We start from the raw sequence: 6,000 nt of genomic DNA, 5'->3' as shown, positions 1-6,000 counted from the left end.
CGCATCACAAAATAAAATAAGCCTAAATAAGAGTTTCAATAGAACACTGGGTTTGGACTCCTGGAAGAACATTTTTTTTTTGAAAAGTAAACAATGCAATGTAATTAAACATAAAGATAGACCTGTGCGTTCATTCACAAAAAAGAGTATGAGTAGCAAAATATTTGTACATATTTGGAAGAGACATATTGGATGCATCAGCGCCTTCTTTTTCTGCAGCATTCAATAATCGCGGAAGGTTATACCGGAGTGTTTGTTGTCCATAGGCAGTACGACATTTTGGAACTTTCCATCGTTCTGGAGTTATGGTGCTGTAGATGGGATAATTGGGTTTTAGTTCTGCCATTTCAGTAAAAACTGTACTCTCTCGTTGGACACTTAAACGGTACTGCCTGCATAATTTGTATTCGTTAATATTTCTTACTTTCAATAAATTAAGCGAAGCAAAGATATCTGAAGAAGGCGCTGTGTATTCAACGTTTTCAATTATTCGTACTATTTTTTTCTGTAGCCTTTCAAGCTTCAACAGATTAGTTTTTGTTGATGTTCCCCAGACTAAATGAGAGTAGTTTAGGTGGGAAACAAAGAGAGCGTTATAGACCATTAGTTTAACTTTTTTTGGAAGAGTATAGCGGTTGCGATTTAAAATTCCAGTTATGCAGCTCAGTTTGCTGATTAGACTGTTTACATGATCATTCCATTGTAAAGTTGAAGTAAAATATACCCCTAACACCTTGACAGTATCTACCACATCAATGGCTGCGGATCTAAACATTACGGTTCCTTGTAACGAAATTTGTTTACTTTTTGGTCGAAAAATTACCACCTTTGTTTTGTTTGCGTTAAGTTTTAATTGATTGCTGGAAATCCACGAGTCCAATTTGCGCAGAAAAATATTTGCTTTAGTAATTTCTTCAGCTTCAGAACGTGATGGCACCAAAGCACTCGTGTCGTCGGCATATATAGCGAACTTGGTATCTGAGCAGATGTGTACAATATCGTTAATGTACAAATTAAATAGGACAGGGCCTAAAATGCTACCCTGTGGGACTCCTGAAATTATTTTTTTTTCTGTGAGAAATGAAACCATTTATGTCGACATATTGAAATCTATTTGATAGATAACTTTGGAGCAGGGCCAAAACATGTCCCCGTATACCATAATGATGCAGTTTTTCAAAAAGGATAGTATGACTAATATAATCGAAAGCTTGGCTAAAATCAACAAAAATACCGATAACAATACATTTCTCTTCAAAATGTTTTAGAATATATTCCTTATGGTCCAACAGCGCCAGCTCTGTAGACCTGTCCCTTCTAAAGCCATATTGCGAAGTAGTTATTATATTATGCTTGTTGCAGAAGCGCGGTATTCGATCTAGGATGATTTTCTCGAGACCTTTCGAAAAGGCAGGAAGAATTGACACCGGTCTGTAGTTAGATACATCATTTTTATCGCCTTTCTTATATAAGGCTATCACACGGGCGACTTGCATTTTTGTTCGAAAAACAGCTGTAGAAATGCAGAGATTAAAAATATGCGCTAGAATGGGGCTGATTATACGTATCACATACTTGACAGGTCTTATTTGTATACCATCTGCATCAACACTATGAGAATTATTGAAACTCAAAAAAAAAGAGAACACACTTCATTTGCATCTGTTGGTTCAAAAAATATTGTGCTAGAGTTTTTCTGCCCTAAAGTTTTGTATGATGTTGTCTGGTTTTTAGCAAAATCTCTGTTAACAAAGTAGTCATTAAAAATATTTACCATTTCTTCTCCTTTTAATAATTGTCCTTCGTGAAAAACTTCTTCAACTCTCTGTTTTTTCTCGCTCCGACCCATCAGTGCATTTAAGTTATTCCACATTAAGTCAGTGCGCTTTACGTTGGAACCGAACATATTCTGATAGTAGAGTTCTCTTGCTTTTCTTAGCTGCTTAGTCAAGTCATTACGAAATTTTTTGAACGTAGCGAGATCAGATGCTGTACGAGTTCGCATAAATGTTTTAAACAGACGTTCTTTCTTTTCAATCTTCTTCAATAGGTACTTTGTCACCCAAGGTTTTCGACATCTCTTATTACCCGTGTGGCGTTGGAATACGAAGTGACGTTGGTATACCGAAAGAAACAAACTCAAAAAGGCATCATAAGCTACATTCGCATTTGTTGCCTGAAGGACGTTGTCCCAACAAACTGTTTCCAACTCATGATAAAAAGCTTCTAAGAGGGTAGGTGTAACAGGCTAGGTAGGTAGGTGTAACAGAGTAGGATAGCCAGCTTGTTAAGTCTGGTCTTGCCCTTTTGCTGATCTATTCACTCGCTTTCCAAGTGAATAAACAGTTGCAGAGTTGCACTTGTTTCATTTGTATTTCTTCTGTGTTGTTTGTTTGCACATCGTCTCTTTTCAAAATTCCATTCGGTGGCACCAGACTGCTCCAAATGGCAGAAGTGGATGCACATCTGCTTCTGGCATTTTGGCCAATCAGGTGTTGCTGAAAGGGACGTTTTCAAAAGGAACACCAATTGGACTACAGGCCGAGATTTGCCTACCGTGTGGGAGTATGCCCATTTGGCAATGCGCTGTAGTAAATGCAAGAAGCATGGCTGCTGCCCTGCCCTTGAAAACACAGTGTTCTTTGCAAAGGCAAGAGGTAAAACTGAAAGGAAGGTAACTGAGGCTTGCATATCTCCGAGAATGCCGACAAAAGTATATGAGCAGGCCCTCTATCTTCATCATTATCATCATCAACCTGACTGCGCCCACTGCAGGGCAAGCTCCCATGTCTCTCCCATTAACCCTGTCCTTTGAAAACTGCAGCCACTGTATCCCCGTAAACTTCCTAATCTCATTCGCCCACCTAACTTTCTGCCGCCCCCTGCAGCTGTTGCCTTCTCTTCGAACCACTCCGTTTCCCTTAAGGACCAGCGGTCGACTTGCCTTCGCATTACATTCCCTGCCAAAGTCCATTTCTTCCACTTGAATTCGCCTAGGATGTCATTAACCCGCATTTGTTCCCTCATCCACTCTGCCAGCTTCCAGTCTCTTAATGCTACAACTATCATTTTTCTTTCCATGGCTCACTGTGCTATCCTTAACTTAAGCTGAACCCTTTTCGTTAGCTTCCATGTTTCTGCCTCGTAGGTTAGTACCGGTAAGGTACAGCTGTTGTATACTTTTTTTTTGAGGGATAATGGTAAACTGCCATTCATGATCTGAGAGAACCTGCCATATGCGCTCCACCCCATTCTTATCCTTCTAGTTATTTCCCTCTCAAGATGTGGATCAGCTGTCACTACCTGCCCTAAGTGGACGTCTTTTACCTTCCAGCACCTCGCTTCCAATTGTGAACTGCTGTTCCCTTGCTAGGCTATTGAACATTACTTTGGTTTTCTGCATGTTAATTTTTAGACCCACCGTTTTGCTCTGCATGTCTAAATCATTGATCATGCCTTGCAATTCATCTCGTGAGTGACTCAGCAAGGCAATGTCATCAGCAAATCAGATTATTCAGGTGTTCTCTATTAACTCTTATCCCCAGCTGTTCCCAATTCAGGCCACATGATGTTATAACCCATTTTTTTGCTATACTATGCAGTCTCCCCTTCATATTTTGTACGTATACAAGGTGTCCCATTTAATTCAATACAAATGGTTTATTAAACATTGCATTTGCTATACACCACAGCTTTGTAAGTTGAGTAATCGGTGAGGCTGATGACTCAATCAAGTGCAATGTAAATAATAAATGCTTATCCATCTAACACGTTCAGACTATGGCAAAATCTGTTGACTACATAAACATATCTGTCACCAAATAGTCACAAAGTGCCCATCTAGAACACTATTCAACAGCAAACCATTAGCTATAAGGCCACTTCTCCTGAATTTTGAAGAGATGTGCCAAAACCTCGGTGTAATGGATGCATTACCTAGCATTGCTCGAAAACGAGGTCCACTGCCTCCATGGTACAATTTCCTAGCAACCCGTGACCTCACTCTTACACACTTCAGTAAAAAACAAACTCCACAGCAACATATAATACAAGAATTCTGTGCCTTTGAAGAAAAATACAGTAGTTTTACAGAATGTTATACTGATGGATCAAAAACAGATAGTTGTGTAGGAAGCGCAGTGGTGCGAGGGAATTCGGAGGAAATAGACTACCACAGTGTTCTTCCATCTTCAACGCGGAGTGCTACGCAGTATGTGTGACAACAGAAAAAATAATAAGTGAGAACCTCAAAAATGCTATTATTTACACAGACTCCTTAAGTGTACTTACAGCTCTCCATTCTAAAAATGCACGCACCCCTCTGCTTGGTTACATCACAGACAACATAGTACCTGCCGCAGCTCAAGGACAATATATAAAACTGCGCTGGGTCTCGAGTCATGTCAGAATAAAAGGCAATGAGAGAGCAGATGTGTGTGCTGCTAAGGCTCATGGCAAGGAAAAAGTAAATATACCGTATAATGATTGCATGAAATTAGTAGCAAGGAAACTAAGGAAAAAATGGCAGTTGGTTTGGAACAATGCCGTAAATAATAAACTACACTTGGTAAAACCAGTTTTAGGTGAATTTAAGTCGTGTGTGCACCAAGAACGTTTCAGGGAAGTGATCTTATGCCGTCTCCGAATAGGCCACACGCACCTTACGCACAACTTCCTACTAACAAAACAAAACAAACCTGTTTGCCAAGAATGCGGAGATGAACTCATCGGTAACCACATTTTATTCTCATGTGTGAAACTGGAAAACTAAGAAAAAAGGATTTCACTCAATTTTATAATGAATGCATTCCTTTTCATCCATCACTGCTCTTAGATGATAATGTCATTGTTAACATACCTTCTATTTTTAGCTTTTAAAAGAAGGAGGCATACTTGAAAAACTAAATTTTGAACCACTGCCTCACTTTAATGCATGATACACCTTCAGCCGTTTTCTCATCCCTGAAAAGAAGGCTGAGGTCTTTCTTTGATTGTTTGGGAGCCTCAGGATCCTTGCCCAGCCAAGGATGGCCACTGAGGCTACCTGACCTACTTTATGGCTTCTACAGTAAGCCTTTTCCAAATTTCTTCCCCTATGTTATCACTAGGCAGTACAATATTTTAGGCCATCTACGCCATAGATAATAATATCCTGATTGTAAACATTCTGCACGAAACTTATATTCTATACCGTGAGCCTGGCGCATGATAGCCTTAGCTGCCTATGTGCCATAAAACTCTACACAACGTTCAGACTGGCTTTTTAAAATCCTGCGTTTAGGTCATAACTATAGGGAATAACATGGCACCCCCTGTATACCATGAGTATTCCGCCCAAACATATTCTTTAAGAATAACTGAAAACACTGAAATGGCTCCATTCTGCCATCTTCTGCTTTCTGCCATCTGCTAATGGCAGTTGCTTAGGGCTTAGCGAGGCCGGACCGTAACAGGTGCTGGCACCACATCGCTGGAACTGCTTTATAAAAATTTATTTCTCGCCAACAAAAAAAATATTTTTCGTTTTTTTTAATATACGAAACTCAATGGGTTGACCATTTGGCTATTTTTTTTTGTCTAGCACTGTTGCTCACATAGCGTTTTCTGGTCCTCAGTGTGGCCATTTTTGTAGAAATCTATATACTTTTTGATTTAATTACAGAACAACGCAAGGTTCGAGTTTATTGCAAACAGTGCTAGATCAAGGTTTCAAGCAAAACCCCAAAAAAGTTTGCTTATATTTAGACTCCAGGTTTAGTTTAAAAAATGTGGAAATCTTCAAATTTTTTTTCTGTTAAGCACTTCCATTTTAAACCAAAATGGCATCATACACAGTTTATTTTTTGAAGCATGACAGGGCATTTCAATACCAGAGTACATGCGGAGATAAACTTTGCTGACAAGGACCGGTTCCTAACAATAATTTTTGCAAAATGCCCATATTAATGTTATTTCTTACACTTTGGAGCATGATATATGAAGAAAAATGTTTTTATACGA

This window comes from Amblyomma americanum, chromosome 8 (genome assembly GCF_052857255.1).
Source record: "Amblyomma americanum isolate KBUSLIRL-KWMA chromosome 8, ASM5285725v1, whole genome shotgun sequence".
Lineage (NCBI taxonomy): Eukaryota > Metazoa > Arthropoda > Arachnida > Ixodida > Ixodidae > Amblyomma > Amblyomma americanum.
This window is presented reverse-complemented; position numbering follows the sequence as displayed.